The 27,935-nt window shown below is 49.7% G+C and overlaps 1 protein-coding gene and 1 long non-coding RNA gene across 2 annotated transcripts in view; one reads left to right on the forward strand and one right to left on the reverse strand.

Annotated features, from left to right (window-relative positions):
* Positions 1–27,935, reverse strand: part of prrc2a (proline-rich coiled-coil 2A) — a 221,764-nt gene that overhangs the window by 10,189 nt on the left and 183,640 nt on the right. The window lies entirely within an intron of this gene.
* Positions 735–27,235, forward strand: LOC140390382 (uncharacterized). The gene is made up of 2 exons (XR_011934628.1): positions 735–1,829; positions 25,575–27,235. It is a non-coding gene; the product is annotated as an uncharacterized lncRNA (long non-coding RNA).

Consider the following 27,935-nt stretch of genomic DNA (forward strand, 5'->3'; position numbering starts at 1 on the left):
ACGGACATTCCTTGTCAGGACACAGGTGTCCTACACCTTTTGAGTTTTGAATAAATTTGTTTAAACCTTCCCCTTCCTGTCTCCTGAATTGCTACAGGGAGGAAGAAAGTCCATCTGCCTTGCCCTGCCCTGCTGCACCACGCCCATCCACCCTTGAACAAGCGCAGGCCCACAAGTAGAGGCTGGTTTAGCACAGGGCTAAATCGCTGGCTTTGAAAGCAGGCGCCCAGCAGCACGGTTCAATTCCCGTACCAGCCTCGCCGGAATGTGGCGACGAGGGGCTTTCCACAGTAACTTCATTTGAAGCCTACTCGGGACAATAAAGCGATTTTAATTTCATTTTGTGGGATCTTGCCGTGCACCAAATCCCAGCCTCCGGATAGGTTGGGTGGAGTCAGGCGGAGGATAGTGGATAGCAAAATAAATAATGGTTCTGAAGTCCTGAGGTGGATATAGAAATGCAAAATTGTGGGGAGAGAGAGAGGACAAAGAAATGCGACTGTGGGGGGGGGGGGGGGGGCAGAGGGAGGGCAAAGTCGGGATGGGCCGAATGGTTGTCAGGGTTACTGGGGGGGGGGGGGGAGGGGGGCTGAAAGGGGGCTCTCAATGGTTTGCAGCAAAGGGAAAGGTCCTGCAGCTTTGCATTTTGACTGGAAGCACATTGAGTGCAACATGAGCTGCTTCCGTTCCCGTCAGGACGTCAGAAAGAATTTGTTAATGAGGGGGGAGGAGAAAGGAAGATCCCAGACTCCCAGCTTTTTCCTCTCTCTCACTCTCTCCTGTGCTGAGGGCGGAGGGGTTTTATTTCTGATCGCCCCTCTGGATGAGTTGCTGCTGCTGTGTGTCTGCAGCTCCATGGGGGTGAGAGCACAAGAGGAGGAGCAGCAGAGCTCCACAGGGAGCCGGCGCAAGGGCTACAGTGTAGCAGCAATCCTTCCCACCATGAAGAGGCTCCGCTGGCTTCTCAACTTGCTCCCCAACTTGGTTGCCCTGTTGGCCAGCGCTGTGTTCAGGCTCAGGACTGCCCTGGCCTGGCCCGGGAGGAAGGTGAGGAGGTGGATGATGATGATGAGGAGGAGGAGGAGGGTGAGGCTGGAGGAACAGACCCAAGCTCTGGAGCAGGTCAAGTTGGAAGAAGAGAGGAAGGAGGGAGAGGAAGAGGGGGAAAAGGCGGGGCAAGGGGTGGAGGACGTGCCCCTTGTTGCCCCCCAAGCCCCGGGCGGCTGGCTGGCCCTCAGCGGGAGGTGCCAAACCCCCGGCGAACACTTTGAGATCTCCTTCAACTTTGTCAGGCACCTCTTCGACACGCTGGTGGTGGGTTTCCTCTGCCTGGCATCGCCGGTCTTCAGGGTGGTCCTGGACGTCCTGGGGCCCCGGGGCTTGCTCAAACTCTGGCTCCACGGCATGGCGCTCTTCCTGGTGGTCTCGTACGGAATGGCGCTGGTGCTCTGGCTGATGCAGACCTACATCGTCCAGCTGGCCCTGCTCTTCGGCGCGGTGCAGCTGATGGTCCTGGGGGTGAGCATCCAGCAGCAGGAGAGGGCGGAACTGGAGAGGAAAACGCAGGATTTGGAGGACCCCATCGCACCATCAGACCTCTGATGATACCCCCCCCCCCCCCTTGCTCCCCAGCCAGGGAACCATGTCCAAGGCTTGTACGTGTCTTGTGTGTGCACACGTGGGAATTCGAATTATTTTTAACGAGACAAAGACAATTAATGTGACTCCTTCTCAAGGCGAATTGCTGCGGTGTTTTTTTTTTACTTCAGAAATGTGTGAGGGCAACAGGCACCCAAGTTTCTCGGATGACTGTGATTTTCCACCAAGATGTAAGATTGACATTTTTGCACAGACTTGGGGTGAGGGTTGGGGAGAGGAATTCAAAGAGGCACCAAGGTACTGGTCAACACCTCCTGACCATTGTTAAACTTGACTCTGGGTTCTGAGTCCAGAAGGGGACCAGTAGGCACCCGGGCGCGTACCAGGGATGGTGATGCTGTGCACGGGGTGTGGGTGGGTGGTGGGTGGGGGCGAGGCAGCAGAAATCAGATTCGGAGGAGGGCGGTGACCCTGCGATGCTGTCCCTTGTTGAGCAGCTGGTGACCCTGTGGGGCCTGTTACGGCCCAACTCGACCAGACTCGTAGAATATTGGTATGTGTTTTGGAAATGGGGATGTGGGGAAGCTTTTGACTGACACACAGTGCCTGGATGTGACATTGCTGGAAGGTGCCAACTGCGTATGGTGCTGTTAGCAACACATCATACCTTGTGTTATACCTGACTCCCACCTCCTTTAATACATGAAAGTGTATTTACAGGGTTCCTATGATTGTCACTGTGCTTTCACCACCCCCACACACACCTGGCACTGAGTACTGCCTGACCGTTTCCTTCGATTGGCGGATGTTGGATCAGGGATGGTTCAGAAAGCAGAGCTAAGAGGGGAGACGATGGCTTGGTGGTAATGTAACTGGGCCAGTAGGGCCAGTAATCCAGTGGCCCAGGCTATGACTCTGGGGGGAAACACAGGCTCAAATCCCACCACGGCAGCTGGTGGAATTTAAATTCAGCTAATCGAACTGGAATTGTTAAACCAGTCTCGGTAATGGTGATTAATCATCGGTTGTCGTAAAGACCACCTGCCTGGTTCACTAATGTCCTTCAGGGAAGGAAATCTGCTGCCCTTACTGGGTCCTGACCAACATCTGACTCCAGACCCACTGCAATGTGCTTGACTCATAACTGCCCCCTGAAATGGCCCGAGGGCTAAATCGCTGGCTTTGGAAGCAGACCGAGGCAGGCCAGCAGCACGGTTCGATTCCCGTACCAGCCTCCCCGAACAGGCGCCGGAATGTGGCTGCTAGGGGCTTTTCACAGTAACTTCATTAGAAGCCTACTCGTGGCCATAAGCGATTTTCATTTCATTTTCATTTCAAGCCTCTCCGTTCAAGGGCAATTAGGGATGGGCAACAAATGCTGGCCTTGTCAGCTACATCCCCATGGAAGAATAAAGAAAATAGAAGTATTCTGGGCCGAGGTGTTTTTTTTTTTGTCAACTGTTTTAACAAGTGGTATTGGAGATCCATGCCAGTCTAGGCCCATAGTCTGCGACTGGATTGATTGGAAGCGAAAGTCTGCCTAGCTGGTGAGATCATCCGGACGTGGAAAATTCAGGAAGTGTACACAGCAGCTTAATGACAAGACCCAAACGTAGGAGGGCTGTTGGAGACTCAATGGGCCGAATGGCTTCCTTCTGGATTCTGTGGCTCACTCTGTTAAACGTCTAACCAGCTTTTCAACTCTGCGCTTGCTAACGTTCCTGCTGCATCTTTCTGGAATTTTCCAATTTCATTTCCAATTTCCAGCACTTGAAGGGTGAACTTTTCATTTAAAAAAAAAAGAAAGAAAGAAAATCCAAATCTCTCAAATACTGTCGAGTTACTCAAGGATGTTGATAAACAGATTTCACCATTGTTCTGTAAATCTCTCTCAGCTGACCTTGATATCCTGGCTTCGGAGGGATTAATGTTGTAAACTGTTTCGCATGAGTTTTAAGACCAGGTTTTCCTGTTTGTGGGCATGCTGGAGGTGCTGGTGTGAGGCGGTGCTGAGGGTCCGTGGGATGGTTTGGGCGCAGGATTATGGGGCGGTATGGAGCACATGGCCCTAACTCGCTGTATCCATTCGATCCTCCGATGTTGCAAAATCTCCCCGTTTCAATGAATTGGCAGTTCCGAGTGGGGGAAGGCTGCGCGTGAAGGAACCCAGTGTCAGGGAGCGTCATGCTCAGGGGATCTTTGTATGGGAGCTTCTCTTGGCAGAGTGCGCTTTGTGAGAGAGTTATGGATGTGGGAGTGTTTTTCATTGGGGAGCTCCGTGTGGGGCAGTGTTACTCATGGGGGAGCTCTGTGCGAGGGAGTGTTACATATGTGGGAGCTCCATGTGGGGCAGTGTTACTCCTGAGGGAGCTTCGTGTAGGGGGAGCGTTACTCATAGGGTGCTCTCTCTGGGGTACTGTGACTTATTGGCAATCTCAATGTGGGGGGGTGTGAATCATAGGGGTGCTTGGTTGGCCATATGGTCAACTCCTGCTCCTACGTCCTGTGTTCTTGTGACTCCCCAAAAATCCTGATGCACTCCTATGACCCCAGTAAAAATTGACACATTCCCAGGGACCCTCTGTAAAAACTGACACATTCCCAGGTACCCCCTGTAAATACGAACGCGTCCCTTCAGGACCCTTGCAAATATCCTGGCATTCCCAGGACTTCCTGTTTTTAAAAAAAAAAAACTGACGCACTGCCAGGGACCCCTTTGGGTAAAAACAACTGAGACCCCCCCCGGCCAAACGATGCTCTTTAAAAACTGATACTCTCCCTGGAACCCCTTGTAAATACTGACACACTCTCAGGGACCCCGTGTAAATAGTGATGCACTACCAGGGACTGCAGGAAATACTGACACACACACTTCCAGGGACCTCCAGTTAATACTAATGTACTCCCAGGGACCGCCCCCCTGTAAATACTGACACACTCCCAGGGACCCCCCCCTCCATAAATACTGACACACCCCTCCCCCCATAAATGCTGACACACTCCCAGGAACACCCCCTCCTGTAAATACATTGTAAAAATAAATTTAGAGTACCCAATTTTTTTTTCCAATTAAGGGGCAATTTAGCGTGGCCAATCCACCTAACCTACACACATTTGGGTTGTGGGCGTCAGACCCACTCAAACATGGGGAGAATGTGCAAACTCCACACCGACAGTGACCCGGGGCCGGAATCGAATCCGGGTCCTCAGCGTCATGAGGCAGCAGTGCTAACCACTTGCCACTGTGCTGCCCGACCCCCTGTAAATACTGACGCATTCCCAAGGACTCCGTATAAAAATCGACGCACTCCCAGGGATCCCAAGTAAATACTGACACATTCCCAGGGACCCCATATAAAAACTGACACACTCCCAGGGACACCAAATATGTACTGACACATTCCCAGGGACTCCCAGTAAATAATTACACACTCCCAGGTATTCCAGGAAATACTGACACACTCCCAGGGACTCCAGTATCCATTATTCTAGAAATAAATTATCTGAACCAAGAATAATAGACACCTGGAGGTCAATTACAGACTAAATCTAATCGAGGTGTTCAGATGATATATATATATATATAGAATAATGGATCCCTGGAGTGAGTTACAGACTGGAATCTAATCGAGAGGTTCAGATCATTTATATATAGAATAATGGATACCTGGGAGTGAGTTACAGACTGGAATCTAATCGAGGGGTTCAGATGGTTTATATATAGAATAATGGATACCCTGGAGTGAGTTACAGACTGGAATCTAATCGAGAGGTTCAGATCATTTATATATAGAATAATGGATACCTGGGAGTGAGTTACACACTGGAATCTAATCGAGGGGTTCAGATGGTTTATATATAGAATAATGGATCCCTGGCAGTGAGTTACAGACTGGAATCTAATCGAGGGGTTCAGAGTTTATATATCGAATAATGAATGCCTGGAAGTGACTTACAGACTGGAATCTAATCGAGGGGTTCAGATGGTTTATATACACAATAATGGATACCTGGAAATGAGTTACAGACTGGAATCTAATTGAGTGTTGACAATTGACTATATCATGTGAATAGTTTATATGAATCTAGAATGTAATATTTTCAATCCAGTATTAAATTAGGTTGAGAATCGGATTTGTTTTGTTAAAATCAGACGTTTCGGAGATACCTGTGCAGTATTGCGAGGATATTTTCTGCTTTTGTGTGGGGCCTGTTGTTTAAAAGAGAACATTGAAGGCAAACCTCAGGAAATGTGGCAGATGGAGAATAAGGCTGGTTTTAAAGAGAGCTGTTTGCTGTTAGAATGTTACCAGGTGAGTTAATTTTTCATTCTTTATTGTCGCAAGTAGGCTTACATTAACACTGCAATGAAGTTACTGTGAAAAGCCCCTAGTCGCCGCACTCCGGCACCTGTTCTGGTACACAGAGGGAGAATTCAGAATGTCCAATTCGCCTAACAGCACATATTTTGGGTGGAAACTGAAGCACACGGAGGAAACCCACGCAGACTCCGCACACACAGTGATCCAAGTCGGAATCGAACCTGGGACCCTGGAGCTGTGAAGCAACAGTGCTCCCCACTGAATTGACAGTGTTTTATTGGCAATAGCCAGAGTCTGGTTCTAAGTGACAATGGACTCAAAGTTCTCAAACACCAGTTGGGATTATTGGGTTTATCTCCAGTAAATTAGTCCAGGGTTCGTGCTAAATTCCTATCTGCACTGTGTGCATGGATTCACATAGTGCAGGCAAAAAAGAGTGCAGTGGAGAGAGAGGGGAGAGAGCATGGGCATGATCGAATGGCCACGCTGCACCCAAAAAACAGCTTGCTGTAGCACAAAGTGGCCGATAGAAGCCAGGAGACCCCGTTCCCAAGATCTACCCGTCTTGCAACGCCTTGCAAGATTTAATTTGATCTCCTGAGACGATGCAATGTAAATCCCGCCCATTGTGGGCGAGCTCACTTCTTAGCAAATCTGCATATTAGAGCGAGACAACTAGTCTCATTTTGATGCACAGATTCTGGAGTTACCCAAGGCGTGGGATCAATGTCCTTCGCCGCGGAGTAATCAGGCGAGCACCGTTCAGTATTGGTCTCCATAAACGGGGACTAGTTGGAATGACACTCGGGGGTTTCCCAGGGGATCCCTTCAGGCAGGGTAGTAGCCTGGCACTGCTGGTGCCTCCCTGGAACTGCCAGCCTGGGTGCCAGCTAGGCACAGCCAGCTTGGCACGGTGCGTGCTATCGGGCAGGGTTGGATGGGGGTGAGGGGGACGTTTGAAAATGGAGTCCCGATCTCTCGCTATGCTGAGGAGTTCCAGTGAGCAGAGCACCTCAGTGTGGAAAATGGGCCGATGTGCGGCCTCGGCCATGCATTTCCCGCTGAGGCCTCTTATTTAATGCGAGTGTCGTTTTATACCTGTGTGTTTCTCGGTGCTGCGAGCGCCGGTTAACACACGGCTAAACATGCTCGCTATGGGACTTTGTTCCCATTGATGGACAGTGGGAGCTTCACTCTGTATCTAACCCTGTGCTGTACCTGTCCTGGGATTGTTTGATGGGACAGTGTAGAGGGAGCTTTACTCTGTATCTAACCCCGTGCTGTACCTGTCCTGTGAGTGTTTGATGGGACAGTGTAGAGGGAGCTTTACTCTGTATCGAACCCTGTGCTGTACCTGTCCTGGGAGTGTTTGATGGGGACAGTGTAGAGGGAGCTTTACTCTGTATCTAACCACATGCTGTACCTGTCCTGGAGTGTTTGATGGGACAGTGGAGAGGGAGCTTTACTCTGTATCTAACCCCGTGCTGTACCTGTTCTGGGAGTGTTTGATGGGGACAGTGTAGAGAGAGCTTTACTCTGTATCTAACCCGGGCTGTACCTGTCCTGGGAGTGTTTGATGGGGACAGTGTAGAGGGAGCTTTACTCTGTATCTAACCCCGTGCTGTACCTGTTCTGGGAGTGTTTGTTGGGATAGTGTAGAGGGAGCTTTACTCTGTATCTAACCCGGGCTGTACCTGTCCTGGGAGTGTTTGATGGGACAGTGTAGAGGGAGCTTTACTCTGTATCTAACCCCGTGCTGTACCTGTTCTGGGAGTGTTTGATGGGATAGTGTAGAGGGAGCTTTACTCTGTATCTAACCCCGTGCTGTACCTGTTCTGGGAGTGTTTGATGGGAAAGTGTAGAGGGAGCTTTACTCTGTATCTAACCCCGTGCTGTACCTGTCCTGGGAGTGTTTGATGGGACAGTGTAGAGGGAGCTTTACTCTGTATCTAACCCCGTGCTGTACCTGTTCTGGGAGTGTTTGATGGGACAGTGTAGAGGGAGCTTTACTCTGTATCTAACCCCGTGCTGTACCTGTCCCGGGAGTGTTTGATGGGACAGTGTAGAGGGAGCTTTACTCTGTATCTAACCCTGTGCTGTACCTGTCCTGGGAGTGTTTGATGGGATAGTGTAGAGGGAGCTTTACTCTGTATCTAACCCCGTGCTGTACCTGTCCTGGGAGTGTTTGATGGGACAGTGTAGAGGGTGCTTTACTCTGTATCTAACCCTGTGCTGTACCTGTCCTGGAGTGTTTGATAGGACAGTGTAGAGGGAGCTTTACTCTGTATCTAACCCCGTGCTGTACCTGTTCTGGGAGTGTTTGATGGGATAGTGTAGAGGGAGCTTTACTCTGTATCTAACCCAGGCTGTACCTGTCCTGGGAGTGTTTGATGGGACAGTGTAGAGGGAGCTTTACTCTGTATCTAACCCCGTGCTGTACCTGTTCTGGGAGTGTTTGATGGGATAGTGTAGAGGGAGCTTTACTCTGTTTCTAACCCCGTGCTGTACCTGTTCTGGGAGTGTTTGATGGGATAGTGTAGAGGGAGCTTTACTCTGTATCTAACACCGTGCTGTACCTGTCCTGGGAGTGTTTGATGGGACAGTGTAGAGGGAGCTTTACTCTGTATCTAACCCCGTGCTGTACCTGTCCTGGGAGTGTTTGATGGGATAGTGTAGAGGGAGCTTTACTCTGTATCTAACCCCGTGCTGTACCTGTTCTGGGAGTGTTTGATGGGACAGTGTAGAGGGAGCTTTACTCTGTATCTAACCCCGTGCTGTACCTGTCCCGGGAGTGTTTGATGGGACAGTGTAGAGGGAGCTTTACTCTGTATCTAACCCTGTGCTGTACCTGTCCTGGGAGTGTTTGATGGGACAGTGTAGAGGGAGCTTTACTCTGTATCTAACATCGTGCTGTACCTGTCCTGGGAGTGTTTGATGGGACAGTGCAGAGGGAGCTTTACTCTGTATCTAACCCCGTGCTGTACCTGTCCTGGGAGTGTTTGATGGGGGACAGTGTAGAGGGAGCTTTACTCTGTATCTAACCTTGTGCTGTACCTGTCCTGGGAGTGTTTGATGGGATAGTGTAGAGGGAGCTTTACTCTGTATCTGACATCGTGCTGTACCTGTCCTGGGAGTGTTTGATGGGACAGTGCAGAGGGAGCTTTACTCTGTATCTAACCCTGTGCTGTACCTGTCCTGGGAGTGTTTGATGGGACAGTGTAGAGGGAGCTTTACTCTGTATCTAACCCTGTGCTGTACCTGTCCTGGGAGTGTTTGATGGGACAGTGTAGAGGGAGCTTTACTCTGTATCTAACCCTGTGCTGTACCTGTCCTGGCAGTGTTTGATGGGACAGTGTAGAGGGAGCTTTACTCTGTATCTAACCCCGTGCTGTACCTGTCCTGGGAGTGTTTGATGGGGACAGTGTAGAGGGAGCTTTACTCTGTATCTAACCCGTGCTGTACCTGTCCTGGGAGTGTTTGATGGACAGTGCAGAGGGAGCTTTACTCTGTATCTAACCCTGTGCTGTATCTGTCCTGGGAGTGTTTGATGGACAGTGCAGAGGGAGCTTTACTCTGTATCTAACCCTGTGCTGTACCTGTCCTGGGAGTATTTGATGGGGACAGTGTAGAGGGAGCTTTACTCTGTATCTAACCCCGTGCTGTACCTGTCCTGGGAGTGTTTGATGGGGACAGTGTAGAGAGAGCCTTACTCTGTATCTAACCCTGTGCTGCACCTGTTGCGGGAGGGTTTGATGGGGACAGTGCAAAGGGAGCTTTACTTTGTATCTAACACATGTCGTACCTGTCCTGGGAGTGTTTGATGGGGACAATACAGAGGGAGCTTTACTCGACAGCTAACCCATGCTGTAACTGTCTTGGGAGTGTTTGATGGGACAGTGTAGAGGGAGCTTTACTCTGTATCTAACCCCGTGCTGTATCTGTCCTGGGAGTGTTTGATGGGACAGTGTAGAGGGAGCTTTACTCTGTATCTAACTCTGAGCTGTGCCTATCCTGGGGTGTTTGATGGGGACACTTAAAGGGAGCTTTACTCTGTATCTAACCCCAGGCTGTACCTGCCCTGTGAGTGTTTGTTGGGGACATTGTAGTGGGAGATTTACTCGGTATCTAACCCATGTTGTACGTGTTCTGTGGGTCTTTGGAGACCGTATAGAGGAGCTCTACTCTATAGCTAACCCATGCTGTAGCAGTCCTGGGAGTATTTGATGGCTCAGTGTAGAGGGAGCTTTCCTCTGTATCTAACCAGTGCTGTACCTGTCCTGAGAGTGTTTGATGGGATAGTTTAGAGGGAGCTTTACTCTGCATCTAACCTCATGCTGTACCTGTCCTGGGAGTGTTTGATGGGGACAGTGTGGAGGGAGCTTTACTCTGTATCTAACCCCGTGCTGTACCTGTCCTGGGCGTGTTCGATGGGACAGTGCAGAAGGAGCTTTACTCTGTATCTAACCCATGTTGTATGTTTTCTGTGGGTGTTTGAAGGGGACAGTATCGAGGGAGCTTTACTCTACAGCTAACCCATGCTGTAGTTGTCCTGGGAGTGTTTGATGGGAGTGTACAGGGAGCTTTACTCTGTATCTAACCCAGTGCTGTACCTATCCCGGGAATGTTTGATTGGACAGTGGAGAGGGATCTTTACTCTGTAACCCTGTGCTTAACAGCACAGGATAGGTTCAGCAGGGGATTAGATGCAGAGTAAAGCTCCCTCTACACTGTTCCATCAAACACTCCCAGGACAGGTACATAATAATAATCTTTATTGTCACAATTGGGCTTACATTAACACTGCAATGAAATTACTGGGAAAATCCCCTTGTCGCCACATTTTAGGGCCTGTTCAGGTACACAGGAGAATTCAGAATGTCCAAATTACCTAACAGCATGTCTTTCGGGACTTGTGGGAGGAAACCGGAGCACCCGGAGGAAATCCCCGTGTCTGCGTGGGTTTCCTCCGGGTGCTCCGGTTTCCTCCCACAAGTCCCGAAAGACGTGCTGTTAGGTAACTTGGACATTCTGAATTCTCCCTCAGTGTATCCGAACAGGCACCGGAATGTGGCCATTAGAGGGTTTTCACAGGAACTTCATTGCAGTGTTAATGTAAGCCTACTTGTGACAATAAAGATTATTATTATGTACCTGTCCTGGGAGTATTTGATGGGACAGTGCAGAGGGAGCTTTACTCTGGATCTAACTCTGAGCTGTGCCTAACCTGTGAGTGTTTGATGGGCCATGACAAATAAGAGGATGATCAGAGTGAGAGTAGGGCCGATCAGGGATAGTGGAGGGAACTTGTGCCTAGAGTCTGAGGATGTAGGGGAGGCTCGAAATGAATATTTTACTTCAGTAAACACTAGAGAGAGGGTCCTGGTTGCTCGTGAGAACAGCGTGAACCAGGTTAATAGGCTTGATCAGCATCAGGATAGATAAGTCCCCTGGGCCTGACGGGATATACCCAAGGTTACTATGGGAAGTGAGGGAGGAGACTGCTGCACTGTTGCCGATGATCTTTGCATCCTCGCTCTCCACTGGAGTAGTACCGGATGATTGGAGGGAGGCGAAAGTTGTTCTCCTGTTCAAGAAAGTGAACAGGGAAATCCCTGGGAATTACAGACCAACAGTCTTGTGTCTGTGGTGAGCAAATTACTGGAAAGGATTCTGAGAGATAGGATTTATGATTATTTTGAAAAACATAGTTTGATTAAAGATAGGCACCACGATGGCGCAGTGGGTTAGCCCTGTTGCCTCACGGCGTTGAGGTCTCAGGTTCGATCCCGGCTCTGGGTCACTGTCCGTGTGGAGTTTGCACATTCTCCTCATGTTTGCGTGGGTTTTGCCCCCACAACCCAAAGATGTGCAGGGTAGGTAGATTGGTCACGCTAAATTGCCCCTTAATTGGAAAAAATGAATTGGATACACTAAATTTATTTTAAAAAAAGAGAGTCAGCATTGCTTTGTGAGGGCAGGTCATGGCTCACAAACCTCATTGAATTCTTTGAGGATGTGACGAGACACATTGATGAAGGTCGGGCAGTGGATGTGGTGTATATGGATTTCAGTAAGGCATTTGATAAGGTTCCCAGTGGTAGGCTCATTCAGAAAGTCAGGGGACATAGGATACAGGGAAATGTGGCTGTCTGGATACAGAATTGGCTGGCCGAAAGAAGGCAGCAAGTGGTAGTGGATGGAAAGTATCCCGCCTGGAGGTCTGTGACCAGTGGTGTCCTGCAGGGATCAGTTCTGGGACCTCTGCTCTTTGTGGTTTTTATAAATGACTTGGATGAGGAAGTGGAAAGCTGGGTTAGTAATTTTGCTGAAGACACGAAGGATGGTGGCGTTGTAGATAGTGTCGAGGGCTATTGCACGTTACAACAGGACATTGACAGGATGCAGAGCTGGGCTGAGAAGTGGCAGATGGAGTTCAACCTTGATAAATGTGAAGTGACCCATTTTGAAAGTTCAAATTTGATTGCTGAATATAGGGTTAAAGGCAGGATTCTTGGAAGTGTGGAGGAACAGAGGGATCTTGGGGTCCACGTACATAGATCCCTCAAAGTTGCCACCCAGGTTGATAGGGTTGTTAAGAAGGTGTATGGTGTGTTGGCTTTCATTAACAGGGGGATTGAGTTTAAGAGCCGTGAGGTTTTGCTGCAGCTTTATAAAACCCTGGTTAGACCACACTTGGAATATTGTGTCCAATTCTGGTCGCCTCATTATATGAAGGATGTGGATGCTTTGGAGAGAGTGCAGAGGAGATTTACCAGAATACTGCCTGGACTGGAGGGCATGTCTTATGAAGAAAGATTGAGGGAGGTAGGGCTTTGCTCACTGGAGATGGAAGAGAGGTGACTTGATAGAGGTGTACAAGGTGATGAGAGGCATGGATAGAGTGGGTAGCCAGAGTCTTTTCCCCAGGGTAGAAATGGCTATCACGAGGGGATATAATTTTAAGATGATTGGAGGAAGGTATCGGGGAGATGTCAGATGTAGGTTCTTTACACAGAGAGTGGTGGGTGTGGGGAATGCACTGCGAGCAGAGGTGGTGGAGTCAGAGTCATTAGGGACATTTAAGCGACTCTGGACAGGCTCGGGGACAACAGTAAATTGAAGGGCGTAGGTTAGGTTGATCTTAGATTAGGATAAGTGATTGGCAGAACATCGTAGGCCAAAGGGCCTGTACTGTGCTGGACTGTTTTATGTTCTATGTAGAGGGAGCTTTACTCTGTATCTAACCCATGTTGTACGTGCTCTGTGGGTTTTTGATGGGTACAGTATAGAGGGAGCTTTACAGCTAACCCATGCTGTACCTGTCCTGGGAGTGTTTGATGGGACAGTGTAGAGGGAGCTTTACTCTGTATCTAACCCTCTGCTGTACCTGTCCTGGGAGTATTTGATGGGACAGTTTAGAGGGAGCTTTACTCTGTATCTAACCCCGTGCTGTACCTGTCCTGGGATTGTTTGATGGGACAGTGTAGAGGGAGCTTTACCCTGTATCTAACCCTCTGCTGTACCTGTCCTGGAAGTGTTTGATGGGACAGTGTAGAGGGAGCTTTACTCTGTATCTAACCCTCTGCTGTACCTGTCCTGGAAGTGTTTGATGGGACAGTGTAGAGGGAGCTTTACTCTGTATCTAACCCTCTGCTGTACCTGTCCTGGGAGTGTTTGATGGGACAGTGTAGAGGGAGCTTTACTCTGTATCTAACCCTCTGCTGTACCTGTCCTGGGAGTGTTTGATGGGACAGTGTAGAGGGAGCTTTACTCTGTATCTAACCCTCTGCTGTCTGTGCTGGAGTGTTTGATGGGACAGTTTAGAGGGAGCTTTACCCTGTATCCATCTCTGAGCTGTGCCTATCCTGGGAGTGTTTGATGGGACAATGTTAAGTGCTCTAGCACCAAAATATATTATCTCGAATTATATGAATATAATGTACAAAGTGAGTGCAGTGTTTCTTTTTTTTAAATATAAATTTAGAGTACCCAATTATTTATTTTTTCCAATTAAGGGGCAATTTAGCATAGCCAATCCACCTAACCTGCACATGTTTGGGTTGTGGGGGCGGAGCCCACTCAGACATGGGGAGAATGTACAAACTCCACACGGACTGTGACCCAGGGCCGGGATTCGAACCCTGGTCCTCAGCGCTGCAGTCCCAGTGCAAATTCTGCGCCACATGCTGCCCTGAGTACAGTATTTCTAAACTGTCTGCTCCGTGCTGCCTGCAGGGTGAAGTTGGGGAGGTGTGTTGTGGGGGGAGAACATGTGACCCCCTCTGCTCACCCCCATCCAGCCACCACTTGTGTTTTGTACAGCAATAGCAGAGATTAGTCTGCATTCGACCCACAAAGGGACAAGTGGTGTACAGCCACACGAGATTTGAGCAGAGGTAGTAAACCCTGGGAACAGACTTGCCAATGTAATGGAGCCTCGCAAGGGTGAATAGTACCCTGCAGCTCACTAATCAAGAATGCTGACCTTGGCTGTTATATTACTCTTTGGTAATATGTTGTTACTCTTTGTTTTATGTATCCAGAATGGTCTGATGATGTGATTCTCAAGAAACCACCAATCTTCGACTCAAAGCAAAATAGATTTAATGAATAACAAATTGATTAATGTTGAGTTTGTACACACTTAACTTACAGAACTATAACTAGTGATCAAGTAATTCAGAATAAAGTATTAACTATTTTAACTACACGTGCTAACCATGCTATTATCTATCTCTCTAACACACTGCTGTCTAGTCACTCCTGGTTCGAAGAGACCCAAGATCCTTTGAGTTCTCATATTTATACATGAATCTAGTGCTGCCATCTAGTGGTCGTCTTACACTATGATGTAGTCATTAACCCTTTATATGTCTGTCTCTACATATCACTACAGGCTTGTGCTCAATAAAGGACTACATTATACATAAAATGAGGCGTTAGCCCAGCTGGATGACCAAATGGATTACAGCTAAGCCGCAGTAGTCTTTAAGGTCTTGGGCTGGGGAGGTGAGTGGCCGCCATTGTAGGCGGACACACTGGGCGGGAATCCCAGAGTTTTAAAATCTTCAACCCCCGATATCACTCTCTGGAGCACATAGTGTTTGGCAGCCTTCTAGCTCGTGATAGCTTGTGCCTTGGTGGTCAATTCTGTGTTAAACATCAGCTGGTGTAACGCACGAGTCGCACTCTGGCATGGTGGTCTCTGCCCTATTTACTGCGGAGGGAGATAGTGCTCTGAGCTGCTGACAGACCTCCATTCTGCCCCCAGGCTCTCTTTTCAGCCAACGGAGCTTTCAGTTCCTGCCTGCCTCTTCCAGTTCCCCTCCCCACGGGTGACTGCCTCCCAGTGCTCTGGGTCCTTATCCGCCAGGTTCATAGCTAGCTTGCTGGCGTCTTAAATGCACATGCAGCAGATCGCCGGCAGGATTCTCCGTTGGCCGACGGTGAAATCGGGGCATGCGATTGGGCGGAGAATCGGTCCCGATGCCCAAATCATGGTGGGCACCGGTTTGACGCCAAATCGAGATTCTGTCAATGCGTACCGGTTGGCACGTACAGTAAACGTGGTTTCCATATCATTAGGGGGCCCAGCAATTCTCCAGGGCCTCCGCGATTCTCCTCCTCCGCTGGGCTGAGTCCCCGAGGGCGTGATTCACTTGTGCTTGTAAAAATCATGAAACCGGCATCGTGTCTGCGGAGCCAGGGAGAGGGGGCACGGCAAGTGTCCAGAATTGCCATAGTTCGCTGCCATTTGTGCCGCTGGCCGGGGGTGCTTCTGCCAGGGTCGGAGGGAGCAGCGGCGGTGTGACGGGGTCGGGGTGGACGTACATGGAACACCATTGCCGCAGCAGGCAAGGCAGCCATGCAGCTGCGCACGCTGCTGACTGCCCAGTCCAGTGTGAAATTAGGGCCTCGGGTCATATGGGTGTCCTGTTGTTTTAAAAAAAAATGTATTTTATTACAAACATGTATCAAAACAGGTTACAGCCAATAAACACCCCGGGAAACATTCTTCCCAACAATCACCCATACAGTCTGTACAGATTACCCCCCCCCCCCATGATGATCAGCCCCATAAACATGGTCACAAACATCCCCCATCGTGGGGCGGGCGGGGGGGGGGGGGGAATCTGTACAGACTGTATGGGTGATTGTTGGGAAGAATGTTTCCTGGGGTGTTTATTTGCTGTAACCTGGTTTGATACATGTTTGTAATAAAATACATTTTAAAAAAAAAACAGGACTCCACCCTGCAGAGTGCCTTAACTCATATTTTATCTTATGTAATCGCAGGAAGTCATACAGGTCACCCAACCAAGCCGCTACCCCCGGTGGCGATGCCGATTAACCGCCGTGCAATCAGAGAGGCGAAGGCCAAGGCATCGGCCTTCCTCCATCTCCATGAGCTCTGGCTTCTCTGAAACCCCAAATATCGCCACCGAAGTATCTGGGTCCACCTCTTCCTCCACTGTCCTGGCTAAGACCGCGAACACTCCCGCCCAGAATCTTCCCAATTTTTCACAACCCCAAAACATGTGCGTGTGATTCGCTGGCCCCCGCCCACACCTCTCACACTCATCTGCTACCCCCTGAAAGAACCCACTCATTCTCGCCCGAGTCATATGCACCCCGTGCACCACCTTGAACTGTATCAGGCTCATCCTTGCACAAGAGGAGGTTCTGTTTACCCGACACAGTGCCTCACTCCATACTCGTCAATTGATCGCCCCTCCCAACCCTGCTTCCCATTTCTCCTTGATCTTCACCACCAGCTCGCCTTCCTGCTGCCCCAGCCACTGTATATATCCCCAATTCTTCCCTCCTCTTCCACATCTGGAAGCAGCAGTCGCTCCAGCAGGGTGTATCTCGGCAACCTAGGGAACCCCCCAAAGACCTTTTGCAGAAAGTCCCTAACCTGCAAATACCTGAACCCACTCCCTCTCGGCAGTTCTACCCTCTCCCTTAGCTCTTTCAGACTGGCGAACCCTTCCTCCAAAGACAGATCCCTCACCTTGACTAGCCCCACTTCCCTCCACCTCCAGTATACACTCTCCACCCCCGCCTCCCCCCCCCCCCCAGCTCAAACCCATAAATCTCACACAGCTTCTCCTTCCCACGACCTCTGCACCTTGTCCACATTCGCCACCCAATAATAATGAAGCAAGTTCAGCAGCACTAACCCCCTCCTGCTGCTCCTGCCTCTGTAGCAGGGTCATCTCCACCCTCGGCACCTTCCCCGCCCATACAAAGTCTGAAATAATCGTGTCCACTTTCCTAAAAATGGTCTTTGGTATAAAGATCGGGAGAGCCTGAAAGATGAGCAAGAACCTTTGCAGAATATTCATTTTCACCACTTGAACCCTTCCCGCCAACGTTAAGTGCAGTGTATCCCACCTCTTAAGATCCTCCCTGGCCTCCTCCACCAGCTTCGTTAAGTTCCACTTATGGAGCCCCGTCCATTCCCTCACTACCTGAATCCCCAAATACCTAAACCTATCCCTCGCTACCGTAAATGGCATCCCCCCTAAATTATCCCACTGTGCCAGCTCATTCACTAGGAATGCCTCGCTTTTCCCTACATTCAGTTTGTACCCCGGGAACCCTCAAAACCTCCCCCGCAGGCCCATAATCCTTCCCATACTCTCCAACGGATCCAAAACATACAGCAAGAGGTCATCGGCATAGAGCGACACCCGATTCCCCCTCTGTCCCCTCATAATCCCTGCCGCTCCGCTGACCCCATAAGAGCCATTGCCAACGGCTCTATGGCCAGCGCAAACAGCAACGGCGACAGCCGGCACCCCTGCCTCGTACCCCTATGTAACTTAAAGCTTTGTGAGCTCATATCATTTGTCCTCACCCTCGGTGCCACATATAGCAACCGCACCCATGCCACAAATCTCGCCCCAAATCCAAACCTTCCCAAAACGTCGAACAAGTACCGCCACTCCACCCGATCAAATGCCTTTTTCGTGGCCATGGACACCACCACCTCTGGTACCAGAGCCCCCGGCGGATTCTCCTTCCTCAGGTGAAGGTGCAGCGCTCCGAAAGCTAGTGTTTGAAACAAACCTGTTGGACTTTAACCTGGTGTTGTGAGACTTTTTACTGTGCTCACCCCAGTCCAACGCTGGCATCTCCACATCATGTTCTATAGTGATATGGGCCTATATGAGCCACATTTCACCGAGTCCTCCTTTTTCGGGATTAGTGTGATTCCTGCCTGCGTCATCGTCTCCGGCAACTCCCCCTTCTCCAGTGCTTCATTAAACGCCCCAACAAATGTGGTGCCAGGTCCATCGCATATTCTCTATAAATTTCTGCTGGGTAGCCATCCGGCCCAGGGGCCTTCCCCAACTTCAAAACCCTGATACTATCCAGCACCTCCCTCAGCCCCAGCGGCCCCTCCAATGCCTGCCTCTTTGCTTCCTCCACCTGGGGAAATTCCAGCTCGTCCAGAAACTGCCCCATATCCCCCTCCTCTTCCCCCGGGTCCGCGTCATAAAGTCCCTGGTAATACTCCCGAAACACCTCGTTTATCTTCCCTGGCTCTGACACCACATCCCCAGCCCCAGTCCATATCTTCAATATTTCCCTGGACGCAGCCTGCCTCCGCAGCTGGTGCGCCAGCATGTTTTTTTTAATTTTTAGAATTTACAATGCAGAAGGAGGCCATTCGGCCATCGAGTCTGCACCGGCTCTTGGAAAGAGCACCCCACCCAAGGTCAACACCACCACCCTATCCCCATAACCCAGTAACCCCATCCAACACTAAGGGCAATTTTGGACACTAAGGGCAATTTATCATGGCCAATCCACCTAACCTGCACATCTTTGGACTGTGGCTCGCCTTCTCCCCATACTCACATTGCAACCCTCTTGCCCTAAGCATTGCCCGACAGACTTCCACGGTGTCAGCCTGTCAAACTGCCCCTGCAGCCTTTTCCTCCTTGCCAATCCCTCGAATATTCCCTGTCCATCTCCACTATGTTCCTCCCTCCTTTCCCTATCCGCACGAGCCTTAAACAAAATAATTTCCGCCCAGAACCACTGCCTTCAGTGCTTCCCAAAAAATGGCCACCGACGCCTCCCCATTTTGATTCAACTCCACATAATCCCTAATCTCCGACCGCTCCTTATCACAAAAATAATGGCTCCCCCATGGCTCTCTCTCCCCATGGCTCACTCCCCCCATGGCTCTCTCTCTCCCCATGGCTCTCTCTCTCCCCATGGCTCTCTCTCTCCCCATGGCTCTCTCTCTCCCCATGGCTCTCACTCCCCCCATGGCTCTCTCTCTCCCCCCATGGCTCATCTCTCCCCCCATGGCTCTCTCTGTCTCCCCGTGGCTCTCTCTCTCTCCCCGTGGCTCTCTCTCTCCCCATGGCTCTCTCTCTCCCCATGGCTCTCTCTCTCTCCCCATGGCTCTCTCTCTCCCCATGGCTCTCTCTCCCCATGGCTCTCTCTCCCCATGGCTCTCTCTCTCCCCATGGCTCTCTCTCTCCCCATGGCTCTCTCTCTCCCCATGGCTCTCTCTCTCCCCATGGCTCTCTCTCTTCCCCACCTCTCTCTTCCCCACCTCTCTCTTCCCCACCTCTCCCCCATCGCTCTCTCTCTCTCCCCATCTCTCTCTCTCTCTCCCCATCTCTCTCTCTCTCTCCCCATCTCTCTCTCCCCATCTCTCTCCCCATCTCTCTCCCTCTCCCCATCTCTCTCCCTCTCCCCATCTCTCTCCCTCTCCCCATCTCTCTCTCTCTCCCCATCTCTCTCTCTCTCCCCATCTCTCTCTCTCTCCATCTCTCTCTCTCTCCATCTCTCTCTCTCTCTCCCCATCGTTCTCGCTCCCCATCGTTCTCGCTCCCCATCGTTCTCTCTCCCCATCGCTCTCTCTCTCTCTCCCCATCTCTCTCTCTCTCCCCATCGTTCTCGCTCCCCATCGTTCTCTCTCCCCATCGCTCTCTCTCTCTCTCTCTCCCCATCGTTCTCTCTCCCCATCGCTCTCTCTCCCCATCGCTCTCTCTCCCCATCGCTCTCTCTCCCCATCGTTCTCTCTCCCCATCGTTCTCTCTCCCCATCGTTCTCTCCCCATCGTTCTCTCTCCCCATCGCTCTCTCTCTCTCTCCCCATCGCTCTCTCTCTCTCTCCCCATCGCTCTCTCTCTCTCTCCCCATCGCTCTCTCTCTCTCTCCCCATCGCTCTCTCTCTCCCCGTCGCTCTCTCTCTCTCCCTGTCGCTCTCTCTCTCCCCGTCGCTCTCTCTCTCTCCCCGTCGTTCTCTCTCTCTCCCCGTCGCTCTCTCTCTCCCCGTCGCTCTCTCTCTCTCCCCGTCGCTCTCTCTCTCTCTCCCCATCGTTCTCTCTCCCCATCACTCTCTCTCTCTCTCCCCATCGCTCTCTGTCTCTCTCCCCATCGCTCTCTCTCTCTCTCCCCATCGCTCTCTCTCTCTCTCCCCATCGCTCTCTCTCTCTCCCCGTCGCTCTCTCTCTCTCCCCGTCGCTCTCTCTCTCCCCGTCGCTCTCTCTCTCTCCCCGTCGCTCTCTCTCTCTCCCCGTCGCTCTCTCTCTCTCCCCGTCGCTCTCTCTCTCTCTCTCCCCATCGCTCTCTCTCTCTCTCTCTCCCCATCGCTCTCTCTCTCCATCTCTCTCTCTTCCCCCCCCCTCCCCCATCTCTGTCCCTCTCCCCAGGGCTGCAGGGTGGCACAGTGGTTAGCACTGCTGTCACATGCCACTGAGGACCCGGGTTCGATTCTGGCTCTGGATCACTGTGGGGTTTGCACATTCTCCCCCTGTCTGCGTAGGTCTCACTCCACAACCCAAAGATGGGCAGGATAGGTGGATTGGCCACATTACTTTACCCCTTAATTGGAAATTTAAAAAAAAAAATTGGTGCATGGGGTGAGGGCTTGTCCTATGATGAGACGCTGGATAAATAGAACAGAGAATAAGAGACAATCCTGTTGAAACCTATAAGATTCTGAAGGGGTTTGACACGTTGGACACTGAGCAGCTGTTTCCCCAGGTTAGACAATCTACAGACCGGGGCACAGTCTCTGGATCAGGGGATGATTATTTAGGACTCAGCTGAGGAGAAATTTCTTCACTGAAACGATTGGGAATTCTCAACCGCAGGGGGTTGTGTGTACCCCATCGTTGACTACATTCAAGGCTGAGGCGGCAGGTTTTTGGTGTCTCAGAATCCGTGGATACGGGGAGCGGGTGGGAAAGTGGCTCTGAAGCCAAAGATGAGCCATGATCGTATTAAATGTTGGGGCAAGCCCAACTCCTGCTGCTCTTTCCTGCGTTCTTGTGCATCTGCGGATGACGAACAGCGAGTGTAAACGACGCACAAATCGGCCCCATTGCGCCTGACGTGATCTCTGTGATGCAACCATCAATTCACACGAGACGGAGAGTTGAAGTGAACAGTGGTTTTAATCAGCTAGAACTGTGACTTCTCTGTACTGAGTGCCGCCTACAGGCTACAGATCTATATACCTCTCCCGAGGGGGCGGAGCCATAGGCAGAGATCACAAGGGCACCAACATAATACAATGTAATGTAATGTAATGTAATACAATGGTGAATGGTAGCAATAATACATTCACCACACTCTGAAAGATCAGGGTGGAGTTGACCATGTTTTTAATCAGCTCGTGGAATCTCCGAATCAACAATCGTACAGTGCAGGAGTGGGCAATTCAGCTCCTCGAGCCCGCTCCGCCATTCAATATGAACATGGCTGATCTCCTCTCGGCCTCTTCTCCACCTTCCTGCCCACTTCCCATAACACTTCAATCCGTTACTAATTAAAAATCTGTCTGTCTCCTCCTTAAAGTTACTCAATGTCCCAGCATCCACCGTGCTCTGGGGTAGTGAATCTAGATTGCCCCACAAGAGGAAGCATTCGCTCTACATCTACTTTTTCAATATCTTTTATCATCTTATATACCTCAATTTGATGTCCCCTCATTCTTCTAAAGTTGATCGACTCGAGGTCTAAGCTGCTAAATCTCTCTTCGGAAGACAAACCGCTCGTCTCTGGAATCAATCTAGTGAATGCCCTCTGAACTGCCACCAATGCAACTACATCTTTCCTCAAAGGGGACCAAAACTGTACACAGTACTCCAGGTGTGGCCTCACCAATGCCTTGTACAGTTGAAGCAGTACGGTGGCACAGTGGTTTGCACTCAAGGCGCTGAGGTCCCAGGTTCGATCCTGACTCCGGGTCACTGTCCGTGTGGAGTTTGCACATTCTCCCCGTGTTTGCGTGGGTTTTGCCCCCACAACCCAAAGATGTGCAGGGTCGGTCGATTGGCCACGCTAAATTGAAAAATAAATTCGGTACTCTAAATTTGTTTTTGTAAAAAACAGTTGAAGCAATACTTCCCTGCTTTTATAGTCTATCCCTAAGCTACAAAGGCCAAAATTCCATTTGCTTCTTTATCATCTGCTGTTCCTGCATGCTAGTTTTCTGCAATTGATGCATGAGGACATCCAGATTCATAGTACCGAAGCACTAACATAGGCAAATGTGAATTGCCCCTTTTGTCAGGGAGACTAGTAAATAAACTTATCTAAACGGCGAGAGTTTGCAGAGCTCTGAAGTGCAGAGGGATCTGGGCGTTCTACTGCATGAATCACAAAAAGCTGGTATCCAGGTTGTCATGTGAGAATACCTTTAAGAAATGGGTGTTTGTGAATGGATATAAATATCTGTAGTGAGAGTACCTTTAAGAAAAGTTTTTTTACTACTGCAGTGATGTCAGAGAGTGAGTGGAGCTGGGCTGTCTGTTAGCTTTTTACTTTCATTTTTGAGCAGGCTGCGGGATGTGTTTTACTTTTGTTTTCAGTGTTGGAGCTGAAGCCAGACCAAGCAGGTGTACTGCTGTTCTCTCTGCCATCAAAAGACTATCTCTTGATCATTTGGTGAATTCAGAATTATGAACGTTCTCAGTAGTGAATGTAAACCTAATGTGCTTCTGTTGAAAGGTGTTTTAAATCTTATGGATGTTAAAAGGAAAGCTTAAAGGATTACTTAGTGTTGTAGATTTGAATTGATGGTTGCTAAGATGTCTACTGTATGTTTTAAAAAAGGTTAACTTGAGTTCATAGAATAAGCATTGTTTTGCTTTAAAAAATACTTTTCCATTTCTGCTGTACCACACCTGTAGAGTGGGCCGTGTGCTCCCCATACCACAATCTCTTAAAAGTTGTGGGTCAGGTGAACTCCATGATACACTTTGGAGTTCTCTAAACCCTGGCCCATAACAAGGTGCAGCTTGTAATCAGGAAAGCTGATAAAATGGTATCATTTGTTGTGAGGGAGGGTTGATCACAGATGTAGGAACGCTATGCTTCAGTTGTAAAGGGTACAGGTGAGACCACATCTGGAGACTACTGGTCTCCTTATTAACTGCATTGGAAGCAATTCAGAGAAGATTTACTAGAGTAATAGGAAAGGTTTGTAGCCACTGGAGTTTAGAATAGTGAGAGGTGACTTGATTTAAATCTTTAGGATCCAGAGGAGTATTAACAAGGTGGATGTGGATGTGAAAGTTTCCCGTACCAGCCTCCCCAAACAGGCGCCGGAATGTGGTGACTAGGGGCTTTTCACAGTAACTTCATCGAAGCCTACTCGTGACAATAAGCGACTTTCATTTTCATTTCATTGTGAGAGAACCTAGAACAAGGGGGATCACTGTTTAAAATAAGGGGTAGTTCATTTAAATCAGATACGAGTCTCTGGAACTCTCTTCCTCAAGAGGCAGTGGAATATTTTCAGGCAGAGCGAGATAGATTGTTGATTAACAGGGGGGGTGAAAGGTTATTGGGGGTGAAGCGGGAATGTGGGTTACCATCCGATCAGCCTTGATTTTATTGAATGGCTGGAGGGGCCGAGTGGCCTAATCGTGTTCCTAATTCGCTTTGTTCAATCTGGGTGTCATCTGGTTAGTAACTGTGTGTGCAGTGGAACCAGTTTCTCCTTAATTACTCTAATCAAAGCAGGATGATGCCAGTGCATTTGGCCAAAGCTGGGCATTCACTCAGCTGTGTAACTCGGTCTATATTTAGGTAATGTGAAAATAATCCACATTTACCAGCACAAAATGACGACTCACAATAAATCTTTTTGAAAAATCTGGTGTCAGAGCTGTTCCTTGAGAGGCCCCATTATAAAGGTTAACTTGTCTGTTGGAAGACTTCTGATGGCCTCCTTTGTAGTGACAGCAGTTTCTGCCTTCAGAACAGGCTGAACAGGTTTAGGTGGGTCTACTTTTGAGACAGGTTCTCGGGGGAAATCACCGAGGTGCACTGCGCCCTTGACAAGTCAATCTGTGTGGAGTGACTGACGGCGGACAAAGGAGGGTGGAGTTTGTGGCATTTAAAGGTGGCCCTTTCAGGTTACCCAGTCCGAACACACTGGCGAAGCACGGAGAGGCGCCAAGACGTGTACACATTGGAGCCACGGGATCCGATCGCCACACATGGACCATCTCAAACCAGAGCTGAAGGACACTCAGATCGTAGAGTCTTATTGCACAGAAGGCGGCCATTCAACCCATTGTTCTTGTGCTGTCCTTTTTAAAACTAATTTTAAAGTATCCAATTTGTTTTTTTTCCAATTACGGGGCAATTTAGCGTGGCCAATCCACCTGCACATCTTGGGGTTATGAAGGTGAAACTCACGCAAACATGGGGAGAATGTGCAAACTCCTCACACACAGTGATCAAGAGCCAGGATCAAACCTGGGACCTTGGCGCCATGAGGCAGCATGCTAACCACTGTGTGACCGTGCTGCCCTCTTGTACCGGCCTTCTGAAAAGGCTGACCAATGTTACCTCCCATCCCCACTCCAGCTTTTCTCCCCATAATCCAGATAGTCCACAACACATGCCTTTTGATAGTTCCTACGGAATCTGATTCCATCAATCTTCTAGCAAGTATTCCAGATCTTAACAACGGAGCAGCACTGTAGCATCGTAGTTAGCACAATTGCTTCACAGCTCCAGGGTCCCAGGTTCGATTCCCAGCTTGGGTCACTGTCTGTGCGGAGTTTGCACGTTCTCCCTGTGTGTGCGTGGGTTTCTTCCCACAGTCCAAAGATGTGCAGGTTAGGTGGATTGACCATGCTAAACTGCCCCTTTGTGTCCAAAATTGCCCTTAGTGTTGGGTAGGGTTACTGGGTTATGGGGCTAGGGTGGAAGTGTGGGCTGGTGTAGGGTGCTCTTTCCAAGAGCTGGTGCAGACTCAATGGGCTGAATGGCCTCCTTCTGCACTGTAAATTCTATGAAATCTATGAAACCCTGTTATGTTATTCCAATAAGATTTAGAAACCAGATGTTGAACAGATATATGTTGTCTCCTGAAAAGGTCTGGAGGCTTGTATAGTTAAAAACAACATTATTAATAACATATCCTATATATATTTATATTGCTATATGGTCCTGACTATGTGCGAGCTTCATGTTAACATATGCCAGATTCACCACTACACTCTACTACTCCCATGTGACTCTCTACATTAACATCCTGGGTCCTGGGGGTTACCAATGACCAAACTGAACTGGACTAGCCTATAAATATTGTGGTTACACGAGTAGGTCAGAGGCTAGGAATAATGTGACGAGTAACTCACCTCTTGACTCCCCACAGCCTTTCCACCACCTACAAGGCACAAGTCAGGAGTGTGATGGAACACTCTCCACTTGTCTGGATGAGTGCAGCTCCAACAATACTCAAGAGGCTCGACACCATCCAGGACAAAGCAGCCCGCTGGTTTGGCATAACTTCCACAACATTTACTCCCTCCACCACCGATGCACAGTAGCGATTGTGTGTACTACTTCCAAGATGCACTTCAGGAACTCACCAATGCTCCTTCGGCATCACCATCCAAGTCCAGGAGCACAACCATCCAGAAGGACTGGGCTGCAGACACGTGGGAACACCACCAACTGGAGGTTCCCATCCCAGTCACTCACCACTGACTTGGAAATATTTTGCCGTTCCTTCACTGTCACTGGGTCAAAATCTTGGAACTCCCTCCCTAACAGCACTGTGGGTGTACCTACACCTCAGGGACTGTGGCGGTTCAAGAAAGCAGCTCACCACCACCTTCTCAAGGGCAATTAGGGATGGGCAATAAATGCTGGCCTAGACAGCCACGCCCATATCCCACAAATAAACAACATTTTAAAGTAGTACTTGGATGGTACTGTTTCTCCACTCGCACATTAGCCCTTACAGTTCCAAACACTCTGATACTGCTGCATACACTCACTACTGTGTTACAATCAGATGCTAAGCGAGGATATATCTGTATGGTTTGACCTACGAAATCCACTTGATGAAACTCCAGCATTTTAGTTTAAAAGTGAGATCATTCTGGGAGCCAAAACTCACACTAAACCCCTCTACGTGAAGACATTCCTCCACATTTTCCTTCCAGTTCATTTTCCAATTAATTTAAATCGGTGACCTTTGAGTTTTTAAATTTTTAATCAAATTCTTGTCAAAAAAACAATTTTTGCATAACCGTACGCAACAATTAACAGAACAAAGAGAAATGAAAAGAAAATGTTAACCGTATGTACAAAGAAAGGAACAATACAACGTAATGATTCCCCCCCAGATCGTCTGACACACCAAAGATCGCTATCTCTAGACTCGGCCCACCCGCGTGCCTAAGATCTTGGACATTGCCTTAGCAAATCCCTACCAGAATCCCTTAAGAGCCGGGCATGCACAGAACATATGGACATGATCTGCAGGGCTTCCCGCAGATTTATCCTCAAGCCCAAAGAGCTTGCTCATCCTGGTTGCCGTCATGTGTGCCCGGTGGACCACCTTAAACTGAATTAAGCTAAGCCTGGCACATGATGAAGAGGAATTAACCCTGCTTCGGTCATCCGCCCACAGGCCCGCATCCAGCTCCCCGCCTAGCTCCTCCTCCCATTTGCCCTTAGGTTCCTCCACTGGGGCTTCCTCCGCCTCCTGAAGCCCTGGTAGATGTCCGACACCTTCCCCTCCCTGACCCAGGTGCTGGAGACCACCCTATCCTGTATCCTGTGTGGGGGTAGTAGCGGAAATAATACCACCTGTTTTTTGAGGAAGGCGCGTACCTGAAGGTATCTGAAAGCATTTCCAGGGGCAAACTGAATTTCTCCTCCAGTGCTGTCAGGCTGGGAAAGGCCCCTTCTATGAACAGGTCCCCCATCCTGTTAATGCATACCCTCTGCCAGCTTTGAAGCCCTCCGTCCATCTTGCCCGGGACAAATCTGTGATTGTTGCATATTGGGGTCCAAACTGAGGCTCCCTCCACCCCCCCGTGCCTTCTCCATTGACCCCAGATCTTTAATGCCGCCACCACCACCGGACTAGTGGGCCGGCGAGAATGGCAGAGGTGCCGTTACAAGCGCCCCTAGGCTGGTACCTTTGCATGAGGCTGCCCTAACTGCTCCCACGTCGACCCCTCCCCCGATACCCATTTCCTACTCATGGCTGTTAGCCGCCCAATAGTAGCTGCAAAACTTTGGCAGTGCCAGCACCGCCCCCCCCCCCCCCCCAAAACCCGGCACCACGTTCCAGATACAGTCTCTTTACTAGCGGGGTCTTATTTGCTCCTACGAATCCCGAGATGATCTTGTTCACCCGCTTAAAGAAGGACTTGGGGATGAAGATGGGAAGGCACTGGAAGACGAACAGGAATCTGGGGAGAACCATCATCTTAACGGTCTTCTAAAGATAGCGGGAGCGTGTCCCATCTTTATTTTATTTTAAAACAAATTCTAGTGTACCCAATTATTTTTTTTCCAATTAAGGGGCAATTTAGCGTGGCCATTCCACCTAGCCTGCACATCTTTGGGTTGTGGGGGCAAAACCCACGCAAACATGGAGAGAATGTGCAAACTCCACACGGACAGTGACCCAGGGCCAGGATCGAACCTGGGACCTCAGCGCAGTGAGGCAACAGGGCTAACCCACTGCGCCACCGTGATGCCCTGAGCATGTCCC

This window comes from Scyliorhinus torazame, chromosome 14, assembly GCF_047496885.1.
Source record: "Scyliorhinus torazame isolate Kashiwa2021f chromosome 14, sScyTor2.1, whole genome shotgun sequence".
Lineage (NCBI taxonomy): Eukaryota > Metazoa > Chordata > Chondrichthyes > Carcharhiniformes > Scyliorhinidae > Scyliorhinus > Scyliorhinus torazame.